The sequence below is a fragment of the Otolemur garnettii genome, unplaced genomic scaffold (genome assembly GCF_000181295.1).
Source record: "Otolemur garnettii isolate 467f Iridium unplaced genomic scaffold, OtoGar3 scaffold00032, whole genome shotgun sequence".
NCBI classification, from domain to species: Eukaryota; Metazoa; Chordata; class Mammalia; order Primates; family Galagidae; genus Otolemur; species Otolemur garnettii.
This window is the reverse complement of record NW_003852427.1, coordinates 2,362,354-2,379,817: the sequence shown is the minus strand read 5'-3', so window position 1 is coordinate 2,379,817 and position 17,464 is coordinate 2,362,354.

The window sequence follows — 17,464 nt, the reverse complement described above, 5'->3', positions numbered from 1 at the left end:
ATTTTTTGGTTGCAGCCATCATTGTTGTTTGGCGGGTCCGGGCTGGGGATTCGAACCCACCACTTTAGGTGTACGTGGCTGGCGCCTTAGCCGGTTGAGCTATAGGCGCCGAGCCCATCTCTCTGACTCTTGAGAGTCGCTGCATCTCCTGGTCTGCCCTCCCTGGCACATTTCGCCTCCCGCTTGCGGTTGGTGCGCAGGCCAGCCCCCAGAGAGGGCCCCATTTTACAGAGGAGGACGCTGAGGCCGGGGACAGCGCCCCCATACACGATGGAGCTGAAGAGACGCCTTAGGGGGTTCCCCCGCTCCCCACGCCCACGCCTGGGACTCTCCACTGGCCGGCTGGCCCGCCTCGCCTGGCCTCACTCCTTCCCTTTCTGTTGGCTAGAGCGCGGCTGCGGCCGGCCCGGTGCCCGCCTCCTGGCCTGCCGGTCCCCTCCTTGCCCCAAAGAGGGAGCTGGTTAGACTTCAGAGCCAGAGGCTAAGTCTAGCTGGTTTGTCTCAACACTGCTCTTCTGGCGGCTTCGGGAGCTTCCCCTAACCTTATCTCCCAGTCTTCCGCTCTCCTACCCCCACTTTCGAGAACTCTTCATTGCCCCTCGTAGGCGCCTGAGCTTCCTTTCCAGACTTGGAACTTGGTTGTCATACAGTAAGTCATTCATTCACTCATTCATTCACTCACGGAGTGTCATCTGGGCCCAAAGCCTGGGGACCAGTTGGGGTCCAGGAAGTCCATTCCCCTTCCCCCAAAGCTCAGAAAGCCAACCCCATACTCAACCAAAGAAATGTCACTTCCCAGAAGACAAAAAATGAGGTTTCCAGGTCCCAGGCCTCCTGGGGGACCACCTACAGGGAAAGGGGAATGTCTACATAAATGACTCTTCCCAGCTGAGACCTAAGAGAGGGAAGTTGGGGACAACCCCTGAGGAGGCCTGAGCTGAGCAAGGGGCTTGTGATAGAGATAGGTCATGGCCAGGACTTTAGTCCTGTCAAGGAGAATGCAAGGCGGTAGAGGCCGTTACAGCCAGGCAGGGTGACAAATTCAAGCAGGTTCTTGCAGGGATGGGATAGGAAGCAAGATGGCAGGGAAAAGCAGAGGCTGGGAGAGGCGGGGTGGAGGGGGGGCAGAAGGGCTGTCGCATAGTTCAGGTAGGAGGACCTGGGCTGATGCTGGGGAAGATGGACTGGGAGAGGCCAAACCAGGTGGGTTCCAGGGCTGCAGTAGTCAGGGTGGGGAGAGAGTCCAATGAGTCTCTGAGAATGGAGAGCCCTGGCAGAGATCCTGTTTTAAGTGTGTGTGTGGGGGGTCCAGGCTGGAGAGAGAAAACCATAATGATTCTTCCTGGGGGAGAATTGGGGGATGGGTAACCCTTGTACCTTACACCAGGGAAGCAGAGATGACTCCATTTTCAACCTGTTGATGTCAGGTTCCCAACCCTGAGAACTGTGTTCCATCCCCATTGGGATGGGCTCTGTCCACCAAGCTGGACCCCTCTGGCCACCCTGGACTAGCATTTGGGAAAAACATTTGTCACCCCATAACCATGCCTTTGAACATACTGTTTCCTGGGCCCAACTGCCATTTGCCACCCACCCCCAGACTCTGACCTGTCTTGGTTGTGTGAACTCAAATGTGCCTATTCCCTGATGCTCAGCTCTGATCCATGACACTTCCCTGAGCTAAAAGACTGTGTTTGTTAGCATGTCCTGGTCCCATCTCAGTCCACACACCATGCCCCATGGCTTTTCTGGGGTTGGACTGGAGGAAAGGGTACACAAGGTGAGCTTCAGATGACCTTTGCCCGCTTGGGATCAAGTTTCCTTTCTGGCTTCTCCTTCAGGTCTGCTTGGGATCAAGTTTCCTTTCTGGCTCCTCCTTCAGGTCCATAGTAGCCAACCCAGCCTCTCCCTTAACATAAACAATAGGTCCACTCTTGCTGGGGGAGGGCTGACCCTTGGGAGTTCCAGGTCCAACCACCAGACCTTTGTTCCCACACCCCACTGTATGTCTTGGAAAAAGGAAAAGAAAAATAATGGTTATCACTGATGGGGGCTTCCCGGGACCAGTCTCTGTTCTGGGTGCTGGATGTGTGCAGTATAAATAGTCCTTAACACCCCAAGAAGAGAAGGCTGCTGTTAGTGCCAGTTTGGGTGATGAGCTGAGGCTTGGAAAAACTCAACTGCCTGAAAGTAAATGGCAGAGGCAGAATTCAAACCAGGGTCCATCTGGTTCCAAAGCCATTACTTAACATCAAGTTTCTCAGTTTCAACACTACTGACCATTGGGCCCAATTATTCTTTGTTATAGGGCTGTCCTGTGTGCTGTAGGATGTTTAGCAGTATTCCCAGCCTATCTCCACTGGATGCACCTCCCCCCTTAACATGTGACAGACAAAAATGTCTCCAAACATTGCCAAATCTCCCCTGGAGAGTATACTGGTTTTAAAGGAACAAGAAGAATTTAGGTTAGATAACAGGAAGCACTTTTTTGGTTCTCAAGATTATACAGACAACACACAGTGACCTCAGCCAATCTTTCTTCTATGGAGATTTGAAGAGGAAGTATGATGTATGCAGAAAGGGACAGAGAGGCTAAGTCTGTGCTGGCCACAATGGCAGGTGGGCTTCCCTCCAGAGAAAGGCTCTTCGTCCACTGGCCGCAGGGAGAACAGGTTTGTGTGAAGTCTAGAGAGTCCAGGCCAAGCTTGGCTGCATCACCCTGCATCTCAGAGCTACCTCTGGGTGCCACCCTGGATGTGTCAGGGTCCAGATGAGTTGGCCTCCGTGCCTCTAGCACCTGCCTCGAACCAACCTAAGAAGGTTTTGTTGAGCCATGGAAGCAAACCTTGAATGTGACACATGCCAATTGTATGACCCTGGGCAGGTGACCATACCTCTCCCGGCTTCAGTGTCCATCAGGCTGATGGCAGACTTATCCTGTAAGCTGAATAAGGGTTAATTGAGATTATGTGTACAGATCTTCAGCCAGGGTGAACACCTGGTAAAGGCTTGGCCCACACTGCCAGGATTACAGCCATGGTCATTGTGCCAAGTCATAGGTTGTCAGCCTTGAAAAACCCTTGATAGCCTCTCAGGTTATGACATGGGGTATAAATCCCCAAACAGGGCTGGGCTTATAGCAGCTGCCTAGAAGTGACATTTTCTTTTCTCCTCCTTCAGGCTTGTAGCCAATGACACTGGCCAAGGGTGGCACTGTGCAGTACCCGAGCTCCCACCCACAGTGCACCAAGGGCTAATCCTCTATGGTCTCCCTGACAGTTAGTCTAGAGAATAAGTTGACTCCTCCCACTCCCGCCCCTGGGGGCCGCCTCCATGGGAAGTCCAAGATTCAGTCAAACAACCTGGAAAAAGGCTCTTTCTGTCCCTGAGGCCCACGTACCTAGCTAAAGGCAGTTGGGGTCCCCACCCTCATCCCTGCCAAGGGTTAGTCCTTGTCCTGGCCTTTCTGCCTCACATACCTTCTCTAGGGAGAGACCCTTTCTGCCTCTCTATGTCACCATTCTTGTCCCAAGGCTGTTGTTGGCTGGGGCATCCTCATCATACCCAGACCACTGGCCTGGCCAATGGAGAGTGGGCTCATGTTTCTGGAACAGGTGGCACAGTCAACAGGGATGGTGCACTTGGAAAGGGCATTGGAGCATAACTAGACCTTAGACACCAAGGCCATTATCTGTAGGAGTTTCAGCCTCAGTCACTAGGTGAGGGGCAGGCAAAGATAGGCTCAGAGGTCAGTGGCCTGTGGGCAATGCCTCATGGCAGGGAAGTCCAGCGTAGAAGGTACTAGGAAGCTGAAAGGGCCAGGTTCACAGCCTGGCTCTGCTCTGGACCATGACCTTATTGTGCCTCCGCTCCCTCATCTGTGGAATGGGTATTATAAAATTGGCCTCCTGGGGTTGTTGAGCAGATGGGAGAAAGCAGCTCCTGAGATGCTGAGGGCAAAAAGCTCAACCCATGTTGGTGTTAACGGCCAAACAGAAAGTTAATGAGGCTGGGCTAATAGTCTCCAAAGTTCCTTCCTCAATAAATTCGTGTTTGGGTAAAACTCGAGAGGTACTTGGGGATAAAAAAGGACAGGTACTTCCTGGGAGAGGAAGGCACAGGGCTTTCCTGTGATTCTCACAGGGTGTGCAGGCTGGGCCTGACCACAGCACAGTCCCTGCCAGAGTCCCTTTGCACAGCTCCTCTGCTCCCTCACCCCTAGATGGGTGGGTGGGTGGGGAGAAGGGGCATTGGAAACCAGACAGCTATCCCCTGGCATAAAGACCCAGGGGATTCCCTCCAGATCCACTCCACCTTCCCCACACTGCATGGCCCATGGAGCTCAGTTACCCCGGGGAAGGGCCTCACTAGCCCCTAGCTCCCTCGTCTTCCAGTGCCTCAGTTTCCTTCCGCGGAAGACAGCTCATTGAATATAGCTTGGTCCATGAGGAAGTGGGGTTGGAAGCGGCCCCTCGAGGCGGGGAGGGTGGGAAGGACCGCGTGTACACCAGGGTCCCCCGCGCCCTGAAGACACGCTCCTCCCCCACCCGCACAGCCGCGCGCTAGCCCCAGCAGGCACAGCTCCCGCGCACGGACACCGACAGGCCCCAAGGCCCCGCCCCAGCCCGGGAAGCCTTTCCCAGCTAGCCCGGGCCGAGGCTCCCGCCCGCCACCGGCCGCATGACGCAAGCCCCACTATAAAAGACCCGAATCTATTCCCGGGTTCTGCAGCCACCTGGCGGCTGGGCAGGCGCCACCACCTGGGCTCTGGCGCCGCCGCCAGCCTTCTCCTTCTCGCCCTTTCCGGGCCCCCTGGCTGGTTCAAGAAAGTCAAGGAGACCTAACCTACGCTGGTTTTGTGCAAGTCGCAACTGAGGTCCTGGGTGTGAGGGTCGTCCGGGGTACCGCAACATGACTCCTAGCTGGGACCTCTGAGAAGAACGGGGCTGGATGGGATATGCGAGGCGGACAGAGAGTCACAAGATTCTAGAAAAGTAATGAGAGGCATTGTTCTTTACCGAGGAAAGTATTACCGAAAAATCTCCCAAATCGCACAGGTAATTTAATCTCCCCCAATAGACCTGCCCTCCGCACCGTCATTGCTTGTTAGAAATTGTTTTACTGAGGATGCAATCAAGGCAGGCTTTCTGAAGGAGGTGGCTGTGAAGCCTTCAAAGATGGAGCATAGCTGGGTGGTGCTTGTGGCTCAAAGAGTAGGGCGCCAGCCCCATATACCGGGGGTGACGGGTTCAAGCCCGCCCCCGGCCCAAACTGCCAAAAAACGATGAAGCATAGCAGCCTAGGGCTCAGGACTCCTTAATCCCTGCTCTGAGACAAGGATGGGGGCATCCTAGGCTCCTGACCCAGACTTCACCCAGGTTTGCCAGCAACTCTTGTCAGGGCTATGAGCAGAGGCAATGGGTAGTGCCAGAGAGAAGTGGTTGGGCCAGTTGGACTAGCAGAGCCTGAGTAAGGCACCCACACAGCCAGCAGCCTCCACCCCAGGTCCTCTAGGGGTATGAGAGGTCCTGGGCACCAGAGTACTTATGCCAATGCTTCTATCATCCCCCTTGCTACACAGTGCCCGTCAAGACCTATACCTCTACTCAGATTATGCTCTGCCCCTGGAACACCTTTGCTAGCCCAGGAAGCCTCCCAGACCCCAGACCCTAACCAGAGGCATCCTCTGTGTCCTATAAGCCCACCCTCAACCCCCACCCCACTCCACTCTGTCTGGGAGCCTCTCCTGAATCATCAGCTACACAGCACAGAGGCTCCAGAGTAGGGAGAACTAGCAGGGAGTCTTCATGCTGACTGGCTGTGTGACCTGGGGCAAGTGCCAGCCCTCTTTCAGTCCTAGTTTCTTCTGTTCCCCCTGGCAGAGACATGCCTCCTCCATCAATGCCCAGCAGCCTGCAGTGGGCAAAGGCAAAGATCTGGCCCTCAGGGTGTGCCATCCCACCCTGCCTGTCCCCAGGCTGTTACATTCAGTCTTTGAAGGCTTCACAGCCACCTCCTTCAGATCCCCACCCCTTGGGGCTGCTCTGAAGATAGATTAAAATGTTAGGTGCAGAGGGCCCAGCCCTGTACCCAGCTCTAGAAATAGACAGCTGGGCTGATCATGTCTATCTCCCCCAGATCACGAGCTCCCCCTGGCAGAGACATGCCTCCTCCCTCAATGCCCAGCAGCTTGCAGTAGGCAGGGGCAGAGGTCTGGGCCTCAGGGTGTGCACATCCCACCACCTTCACATGCTGAGGCCCTGCCTGTGCCCACAGGCTTCCATGGGCACAAGCTGTGGCCATCTTGGCCAGAGTGGCTAGGCAGGCAGCCAGGCCGCTAGGCAGGGCTGGGCAGCAGGAATGGTGAGCCCCTGGGGCTAAAAGCACAGCCAGTTCCCATGCCAGCCCCTCAGAGACTGTAGGTACTGGGCAGTCATCCTTGGGGCAGTGGGGAGGGAGGAGCCAGGGAGAAGGCTGGAATTTCTGGATAGGTGTGGAGTTTGGGTCAAGGGCTGAAGTACAGAATGTAAGCCCTCAGGTGGGCCCCATGTGAAGCCCTTCTACCTCCACTCCATGCCAGTGAAATGGGACAGAGACTCAGGTCAGCTTCTGACATGTAGCTGTGCCAGGCTTCCACAGGGTGAACGCTAGAACTGATGCCTCAGTTTCAAGTTCCAGGACCAGGATCACAGGAATCTCCAGATATGGAGGAGGTCTGGGATCCTGCTGCAGATTGGGCGGGGGGGGGCTTGCCAAGAAGATGAACTAGACTTTCAACTTGCCCTGTTTCACAACCTGGATATCTGGGAAGTTTGTGCTAATGTCTACCCTAGCTCCCTCCTATTACCAGACAAACTCTGCTGATTTGTCTGCTAGAGTAGGAGTTAGCCCCCACTCCTCACGTGTGGTGTGTGGGGTGCTTCTGGCCCTCAGGTGTGTCTCTGGAGGGAGAGCTGCAAGACTGAGGAGAAAACTTGGGGGAAGCGTCAGTGGGTTTGAGTGCTGGGTTATAGGGGCTGTGGTGGGAATATTTTGTAGAATCTGACTTTGAGTTAGTTCATGTGTACACTTGGGTGCCAGCTGGTCTATGTGTGTGGCAGGGAACTGTGGAGGGAAGGGGAGATAGAAATGCCCAGTTTTCCTTTCTGTTCCTCAAGCCCCTTTCTTCCACACCACCCACACCAAGCCACTGGAATCCAGAGATGGCCTCAAGGAAGCTTCCACCCATGCCCAGACTTTGGAGAAGGCAGGCAGCAGCCAAACCACAGCCACTGTGGGGGGTGCTGTGTGGGCCTGCACAGCATAGCCATGGTACAAAGGAAGAAAAAATGAACTTTTTCCCTTGGGCAGAAGCCTTTTTCTGAGAGAAAGGGTGGGAGGAGAAAGGGTTCCCAGCCCCTGGATCAAGGCCTTCTGCCATGGCCTCTGCTCAACCTCCCCCACACTCAGTGATCTCCACTCCATCCAGGCCCCCAGAAGCTTGCACAGTCTCTGTCCATTTGGTGCCTCAGTCTTCCTGTTCTGACTTTGGATTTCATTCACTTGTCCCTACTGCCACCCTCTTGGCTGTGGGCTAACCAATTGTCTAGCTATTTGTGGTCTCCCCAACTCAGGATATCACCTCCCTGCCCCCAGCAATTCTTTTTCCTCACAGAAGCAATTCTTCTAAAGTGTCAAGGACTACTCACTCCCCTGCCCTGGTTTAGCCATGGATCTCAGAATAAAGACAAGGCCCAGTGTGACTCAGCTCCTGCCTCCCCTCCCCCTACCAGCTTCTCACCACTGGGCCTTAGCCCATGCTCTTCTCACTGATGAGGACACCATGCCTAGCTACCTCCTTCTTAGTCTTCTGGTAGGCCCTAGCTTAGTTACCACCTCCTCCAGGAAGCCTCCCTGCCAACCTCTTAAGCCAGGTTAGGTAGTGCTCAGACATGAGGGCAAAGTGTTCCCTCCATCCCACAACACAGTCCAAGGCTTCCTTACCATTGCTGTCCAGTTGCCAAACCCCATCTAGTGTTCCACTCCAGCTCCTAGTTCTCTGAGGAAGAGAGAATAAGGTGATCAGGAGGAAGCAAAGGCAGGGGATAACCAGGGGCCTCAGGATGCCCTGACAGTCCCATCCCATCTGCCCTGTAGGGCCTGAAATGGGGGCAGGTACAATAGTCTGACACTCAGATCAGGTTTCCCCAGGTTGCCTGGACCCTCAGGATCTACCACTGACCTGGGTCCCCTAGTGTGCTCCAGCTCTGAAGGAACCTTAGGAACTAAGGGGTGGCCCACCTTCCTGGATTTTGTCTGCTGGGGCCCCAGGTAGGTGGGGGGGGGGTGAAGATTCTGGGAGAAGAGCTAACCCCTGAAGCTCCTACCAGACTGGGGGATATGAGTAATGAGTGAGTTTATGTTTGGGTCATGGCTTATATGGGCCCCTGATGGACAAGTGCTGATGGGTGAGCTGAGCAGGTACTGGGTCTCACCCTGCCATGCCTCTGACTTGCTGCAGGATCCTGGCAGATCCCTTCTCCTCTGGGCCTCTGGCTCCAGCTACATAGGAAGTTGATGTAACAGTAGATATTAAGTTCCATCCAAGAACATGGGGAGCAGTTAAAAACAGCCTCTAGTTTAATGCTCACGGCAGCCTGCAAAATAAGAGCAGCCACATTTTATAGGTGAGGAAACTGAAGCTCAGAGAAGTGAGCTCAAAGCCAGGGGTCAGGTCTATGGTGGGAGCACACCTTTGGGTTTTCAGGAAGAAGACTTGGTGGCTTCAGAGGCAGGGGTGCCCAGGCTGCAGGCTTACCCTACTGGCTCAGCGCTCTTGAGCTGTGTGACCTCAGGCATATAGCTCAGCTTCTCTGAAACATGATGAGAAGATGATAAAGAGCCAACTGTCATTGGTCATGAGGACTGACTGATTGAGTAGGGGAGAGGAAGAGGAGGACTCCTACCCCTCTAACCCACAGCTCCTTTCTTCCAGGGTATGCACCAGGATGTGGTGAAAGCATGGACAGGAGTATACAGCATGGAGAGTCACTTGATTGTTATTTAATTGTCATACACCAAGGAGTACAGCAGGTATTCCAATCTGTCCCATAGATGAGGAAACTGAAGCCCTGGTGAATCCCAGCTGAGACCATACAGATTGTTGCAGGGGACTGAGGCAGGAGCCCAGGACCTGCTTTGTCCTCATGTCCTGCAGAGGGTCTCTATTCAGTCCCTTCTCTGGCCTAAGACAGATGCCATGGTGAGGGCCAGCTCTGCTGCCTGGTAGTGACTTCTGACAGAGTCATGGCCAGGACAACTTCCCAGGAACTGGAACAGGGCAGACTTTCTGCAATTCCTGCTTGGGGCCAGGGTGGGGGATCAGAGGGTAGCCTGGACCTCTGCCAGAAGAGGGGATGGAGTCCAACAAGATTTTGGAGGCTCAAGGCACTTATTTTCCTCTGTCCCCTGTGGTACTGGGCTGGAGCTTCCCTCCTGGCCACATGCCTGAATGACTACCTGGGGAGAGCAGGATGGTAAGGGGAGGGTGGAGAGGGGATCCTCTTTTCTTCTGTGAGCCTGCAGGGTTCCCAGCCTCTAGTCCCCTGAGCCTTAGCCTCCTGAGGGAGTCTGGAGAATGCATTAGTGAAAGGGCCTCTCCTTAAACAGGTTGTATTGAAGGCCGATGACCAAGGTCAGGAGTCCCTTGGGGCCACCGAGGGCTAGCCTTCTTGCAGAAGCTCAGCCACTCAACTATGAGTGAGGCCTTGGGCACATCATCTTCCTTCTTTGATTTCAACTCCCTTATCAGAGGCTCAGGGTAAGCAGACAAGAGGGTCTAGTGGAGTGCCTGGGTCAGAGTGAGCACTCAGTAACTTACTTTAGCTCTGCTATTATGATTAATTTTGTTGTCACTGGGGTGTGTTTTGAGATGGGACATGGTTGCCTACATGGGCCAAAGCCCTCTGTAAAAAATTAAGGGCCCTAGAAGCTTAATTCAAGGCATGTCATCTAACTCTGCATTGTATAGATGGGAGACTAAAGTTCCAAGAGGCAAAGTGACTTACCAGCTGTGGATTCCAACAGAACCAAGCATAGAACACAATTCATTGTTCTTTCCATCCTGCAGTCATCTAAGAAGCAACCACTGTGTGGTAGGCTTTGTGCTAGAGCTGACAAAGTAGGGAAGGCTCCATTGAAAAGGTGCCCCTGGAGTCAGGCCAGCAAGAACAAGAAGGAATTTCTCAGTGAGCAGTGGGGGGGAAGGCAGAGAAGGCACTCTAGGCAGAAGGAACAGCCTGAGCAAAGGCTTAAAGAGCATGGAGCTTCTGCATCCAACACAGATTCTAGGGAACATGGAGGCAAGCCTAAGGGGCTGGAACAGGGGATTCGCAAGGGCCTGGTAACTGCTGGCAGGTCCCCCAGGACCAAGTGGGGATACACATTCTTTTTTTTTTTTCTTTACAATTTTTGGCCGGGGCCAGGTTTGAACCCACCACCTCTGGTATATGGGGCCGGCACCCTACTCCTTGAGCCACAGGCACCTCCTGATACACATTCTTCTTTTTTTTTTTTTTTTTTGAGACAGAGCCTCAAGCTGTCCCCCTGGGCAGAGTGCCATGGCATTACAGCTCACAGCAACCTCCAATTCCTGGGCTCAAGCGAGTCTCCTGCCTCTGCCTCCCAAGTAGCTGGGACCACAGGCGCCCGCCACAACGCCCGGCTATTTTTTTTTGGTTGCAGCCATCATTGTTGTTTGGTGGGTCCGGGCTGCTGATTTGAACCCGCCACCTTAGGTGTACGTGGCTGGCGCCTTAGCCGGTTGAGCTATAGGTGCCGAGCCCTGATACACATTCTTAGTAGCCTTGGATATCATGCAAAAGCCTGGGCCTGTGCTGAAGATAATGGGAAATGAAGACTTGAAATACAGGTTTTCCAAACAGAAACTAGAGGGAAAAAGATCTGGAGGAAGGGCAGTCTAGGCAGAGGAAACAATGAGAGCAAAGGCCTGGAAGCAACAGGCACCTTTAGAAAAACGAATAAATGAAGGCATGGCCTTTATTATTCATATTGACACTTCCCGGAGCCAACAGGGCAGGAACCAGAGTGTCCTGTCCCACAGCCCATGCCAGACACAGGAGGGAAACATAGCCTGAGACCTCCACCTGCCCACATGTCCAGCTACCTTATCCCAAGGAAGTGCCCAAGGCTGACTACAGCCTGCTCTGGGAGTTCAAAATTTGCTCCATGAAAGGGCACAGATGATTATGCGTCCAGGAAAACTTTTCCACCAATCTTTACCCTTCTGCCCTTTGCTCTGTTAGCTTGGCTAGCTCAGCCCTTAATCATAGGCTACTGGGACTCTGGCCATCAGACTCATAGATGAGTGTTGGGGGGTCCTGGGCCACTCGGAGGACTCTGCTTTCCTGCACTGTCAATTCTGGATATCTGTGCCTGTAGGTCTCTGGGTTTCCAGGTGCCATGCTTGTGGCAGGTGAGCCTTAGATCCTGCATGTGTTTGTTCATTCCTTAGCTGCATGGCCCTTGAGCGCCATGTCTTTCCCTCCTGATCACTCCCCACTAATACCACACATAGCCCCCATCTCGTGAGGGGTCTTTCAGTGGAAGACCAGCTTTTCCATGGTGGCACTCCTGTGCCCAGAGACGGCACTCAGCAGTGTTTGCTCACTGCATGTTTGGGGCTACCCAGCACCCTGGGCTTCTATCTGGCAGGGGCTGGTTGGGTCAAGTCCATGGAAGTAAGCCTGGATGGGGTTGGCCAGGATCTCTAGGGGTCCCTGCACCCAGGAGCCCTGGCAGGCCCTACCCTGGGAGACCTGGGATCTGGAGACACCTGGGCTCTGCCCAGAGATGGCAGGTAGGAGTGTGCCCAAAAGAATGAAGAGTAGCAGCGGGGGGCAGGCCTGTGTGCTAATGCCCCAAGTATCCATAAGCACACAGGCATCCACCATCTTTCTCCCCTCCTCACCCATGAAGCCTGTCTTCTAGAGTTTTGGGTGGGAAGTCACACTACTTCTTTCACCATCACCTTGATTGTTGCTGAAGGGTGAGTGTGTCAGGATGCATCTGTGCATGTATTCTTATTGTGAGAGGCACGGTGTGGGGGAAGCAGGGTGGGAGGCAAGAGGAGGGCCAAGTGTGAGCAAGCGAGGGTGCATGGTCTCCAAAGATGGTGCACACTCAGAATCTCCCTTGAGACACCTTACTCTACACCACCACATTAGAAGCCATGCCAGCCTCTTTCCACATCAGAGCAAGGCCTGAGCAGCTGTGGGAAGGAGGGGGGTAGGGAGGCAAAGCAGAGGAGGACAAGGACAGAGAGCCCACTGGCTCTTCCTGCATACTCTAAGCTGTCCCAGTCCTTGGAGTGCTTCCCACTGCCTCTACTGTTACCTTGAGCACACCAGGGAAACTTCTGCAAAGGGTGGGGACCATGGGATCTTGAACCCTGGACCATGCACTCAGAGGTCAACCTCCTTGGAAGGGCCTCCTCTCTGACAAATTCAACCCTTGTCCTAGTCTGGCAGCAGCCAGCTGGTGTGAGGCTACCCAAGGGCACTGTCTGGGCATCAAAATAAAACCTGAAAATTGCTGCCCCGGCCCAGTACCACAGAGTTCTGCTGAAAGGTAATTATGGGTGGCCTGGGATGGCCACTCTGCCCACAACCCCAAGCTTAGCAGGCCCAGGGCCACGGGGCTGCAGGGAGCCTTGCCCTCCCTTCTCGTTCTGCACCAGGCCTTCAGGTTCAGAGCAGACCCAGCCCCAGCTTCGGGGCCTTCTACCAGCCTACAGGCCTATTGATCTGGGTAGGGGTCCCTTGGGGCTCTGGGTAGACTTTGGATTCTGCAGAGGGTATGGAGAGACTGGAGTTTCTCAGATTAGAATCATAAGAACAATAATTCAAGTTTGGTCTCATATTAGAGTCATAATAAGAACAGTAACTCCAGCCTCCACACATCAAGCATTCACTACCCATCAGGCTCCAAATTAACACTTGATGTTCCTTAACTCACTACTTCCCACCAAGCCCCCAAATATGGGTAGCATCCTCAGCTCCATTTTACAGGAGGGGAAACTAAGGTCTAGGGTCTAAACAACACGCCCAGGCTCACACAGCTGGGAAGTGGCCTTGCACCCAGACTTCTCTGAATTCTAGGCCAGAGTTTACAACCACTAGGCAAGCTTGCCTCTACGCCACAGGAGCAGGAGTGAGGCAGCTGATAACTGGCCTGGGTGGAGTGAGACAAGCGACTGGCGTGGAGGTGTTGGCAGCTGGCCCCTGGACAGTGCTGCTTTTCTAGAGGTTCATTCTTCATTCTCCAACCCTGTGCAATCTGTCTATGTGACCTCGTGGGTGGGTGTCCTGGGGAAATGAGGGATTGGGGGAAACAAGGGAAGGTTCACATAGTTTGGCTGCCTCTCGCCAGCCCTCTTGCCCCCACAACCTGTCCAGTTTCTCTAAGCCCAGAGAGAACCTCCTGCCTCACTTTCCCTGACAGCTCCAGCCCCTGCAAGATTCTTCTTCCACAGTTTGGGAAGCTGTGTGAGGGCAGGGGCTCCATTCAAGACCCCTGTGTGCCCCTCACATTGTTTTGGGCCCAGTGGGGGTGCCTGACTGAATGTGCTGGGCATACATAGCTTGGGCTCTACCTCCGGCAGCACAAGGACACACTGCCTGGGCTCTTGCCATGTTTTATCTCCAGGAACTTGCCTTGGAAAACTCCTGGTCCCTGTTGACTGGTGAGGGCTAAGCTGTAACTTCCCTTGTCCCTGGGCTCAGGGTCTCTGTCCACACGGCCAGGAAGTTCCTACAAGCAGTGGTTCTCAACCTTCCTAATGCTGCAACCCTTTAATACAGTTCCTGAGGGTCACGACCCACAGGTTGAGAACCGCTGCTATAAGCATCTAACTGAATTCTCACTTACTGTCTGCCATTCTCTCCCACTCTCTTCTCCCTGATTCCCTTTCTGGCTCTTGTGGATACAATAGTAAATAGGCCATGAATTCATATTTCTCCTCTCTGCACTAAATGCTAACTCCAAATGACTTCTGCATTGACCCTATTAGTAATCAACAATAAATTCACAAACTTTTATTGAGTCCCTACTCTGTACTGAAAGCTGAGGAGATGGCAGGAGACACTGGCAAATTCCTAGGTGGACTATTGTGCTTGAAACAAATATTGTTAATTGATCACAGCACTTCTTGGTGCGTCTAGAGAGGGATACAGCTCAGAATCTTCTCAACACAGCTCCAGGGAGCCATTGGCAAGTAGCTGGAATTAACACATTGGTCAAAACCATTTGTTCTCCCTTCTGCACCCCACCTCCTGCTGAGGATTGAGGCCGGGGTCAGGCCAGAGCTTCTTGTGTAAAAGTGTCCTTGTCCTGTCCCACCTCACACAGCCTGTGCCCTGATTTCTTTGTCCTCATTCTCAAAGCCTGACACAGGACGGAGAGAAGGCAAACAGATCATCTGTCTTCTCGTCTCAGGTTCCTGTGAGGCTGCGATAGCCTGGTTAGGGACATGGCCTCAAAGTAGCGTCATGCCTTTGGATAGAAGGCATTTGGGCTGGGCTGCTGTATCAGAGCACCTTCCATTGGCACCTCCATCTGACCCAAGACCCTCCCCAGATGCATGTCTTATCAGAGCTGCTCTGGAGCCCTGATAGCACGGTCTTCTTACCCCCCCCCCCCACCGCTCCTAAGGTTCTCACTGTGCATGCCTTCCTGGGTCAAGGACAGAAGCCTGACTTCTCCCTTGCTCTTTCCTGCCATTCAAACTGTGGATTATTACCCAATGGATGCCAGAGCCTGTGGGAGGGGTTGAGGGCCTTCCCAAGCAGAAACAAAGGAATTTGAAGTCTGCACAGGAAAGGGGCAAATTTCCAGGTGAGTTATTGAGAAAGTATCAGACTTGAGGTCAGACAAGCTGAGGTCAACCCCAGTGGTGCCAATTGGGCCCCTATTGGGCCTCAGTTTTCTTATCTATATAATAGGAGTAATGAACAAAATGCCCGCACTCATCTTTAGGGATATGATTGCTTTCTTGGAGCTGTCAGAGGGAGAGAAGACAAGTCATTGGGAATCATAGTAGGAGCCAAGAAATGCCCACACGGATGAGCATAGAACAGATGGGGGAAGCCCAGGGACTGTTAGAACCAGAGGAATCAACTTGGCGCCTGTGGCTCAAGTGTCTAAGGCGCCAGCTACATACACCTAAGGTGGTGGGTTTGCATCCAGCCTGGGCCCGCCAAACAACAATGATGGCTGCAACCAAAAAAAATAGCCAGGCGTTGTGACGGGCGCCTGTGGTCCCAGCTACTTGGGAGGCTGAGGCAGTAGACTCGCTTGAGCCCAGGAGTTGGAGGTGGCTGTGAGCTGTGATGGCACAGCACTCTACCCAGGGGACAGCTTGAGGTTGTCTCAAAAAAAAAAAAAAAAAATGAACCAGAGGAATGCCTGACCCCACCTAGGAAATTAAAGAAAGCTTCCTGGATGAGGTGACTCCTGCAGGAGAAAGGATAAAGGCATTCCAGGCCTGAGCAAAGGCTAGTCAGTGAAGAGGGTGCATGTGAAAGTGGCCAGCCCTGGGCTGCAGTATTTGTTTAAAGAATACAAGGTAGAGCAGGGGCCCAGACAGACCATCCTCGGTGTTGGATGTGGGACAGATGAACTGGGCTGGGCGTGTCCAAAGAGCTGCATTATTTACTGTCCCAGCTATAAAATATTTACACGGGCTTCCTGATGATTTATGGTGTTTGCTTTCCTACCTCAGGGCTCCTGGCAGGTAAACCATGTGCCCTACAGCTCACCCTGGGGAGGAGTCCTTGGGTGCTGGCACTAGGCTCCTAACTGGGCCAGGAGGAGGGCCCTGGTCCAGCAGGTCAGACGCTTTGGAGGCTCTGAGCTCTTCTCAGGAGGCTTGAGCCCTACAGGCCCAAAGCCCCTGCCCCAGATTCTTCAGGGCAGAGCCAGGAACCCAGGGGTGGGAGAGAGAGGCACTGACAAAGGACAGGCTCTGGGGAAAGACCCACACCAGGGCAGAGGCAGAGGGACAGTGCCTGGGCTGCAAGACTCCCAGACTGTGTGGCCTTGGACAAGGTGCAGGACCTCTCATATCCTGGGGATAATAGTACAGTGTTTTGTTTTTTTTTTTTGAGACGGAGCCTCAAGCTGTCCCCCTGGGTAGAGTGCTGTGGCATCACGCTCACAGCAACCTCCAACTCCTGGGCTCAAGCGAGTCTCCTGCCTCAGCCTCCCAAGTAGCAGGGACCACAGGCGCCCGCCACAACGCCTGGCCATTTTTTGGTTGCAGCCATCATTGTTGTTTGGCGGCCGGGCTGGGGATTCGAACCCGCTACCTTAGGTGTATGTGGCTGGCGCCCCAGCCGCTTGAGCCACAGGCGCTGAGCCAATAGTACAGTGTTTTGAATGGAGATCCCTTCCCTGAGATCACACAGCGCAGGATTGGAGCTCAGTCATAGGAAGTTTGAAATTCTTGCGTGTTTAATTAAATGTCTACAAAGTGTAATATTAGGACAACCTGTCAACCGCAGCTCACATCAACTTGTATAAAGTGATTCAAAGTGTTTTAATGTGAAGTGAGTGCATTTTAACCTGCTCGGGATGAGAGCTGAGAGACTGGAGAGGCTTTAAAAGAACGTGACCTCAGCACTCCCAGGAAGAAAGGCCTGCAGTCTCCTAGGATCTGCACCTGCTTGGAGTCTTTCTAGTAACCTTTCTAGAAAGGTCCACACTCCTCTTCCTCTGTGCAGGAAGCCCTGTGCTGTGAGAAGAAGGTGGGGCCAGGAGATACCTTGTAGTCCTCTGAGGGGAAAGAGCATCTCAGCTCGGTGCCTGTTGCTCAAGTGGCTTAGGCGCCAGCCATGTACACCCACAGTGGCAGGTTCAAATCCAGCCTGGGCTCGCCAAACAATTACAACTGCAACCAAAAAATAGCTGGGCGTTCTGGCGGGCGCCTGTGGTCCAAGCTACTCCAGAAGCTGAGGCAGGAGACTCGCTTGAGCCCAGGAGTTGGAGGTTGCTGGGAGCTGTGATGCCACAGCACTCTACCCAGGGGGACAGCTGGAGGCTCCTGTCTCAAAAAAAAAAGAAAGAGCCTCTCAGCCCAGGCTGAAGTGGAGCCCCAGACAGCTGGAATCACCCCTGGCCCCACATGGCTGATTGGCTCATAGCCTCATGAAGATTGGGCTATAGGGAAAAGTGGGCTAGGGGCTCCAGCCGGGGACAGCAGAACAGAGATGTCAGGTGGGCAGGATGGTGAATTAGGCAGATTCTTGCAAGGAGCTTACAGAGTGTGTGGCCTGAACATGGATGAATGATCAGCTCCCACACCCAGGGTCATTCTCTGAGGCCCTCTTAGAGCAGCCTGACCAACCCCTCCACCAAGCAGTGGATGCACTAAGGCCATAGAGAGGAGGGGTCAGAAGGTCACAGAAGA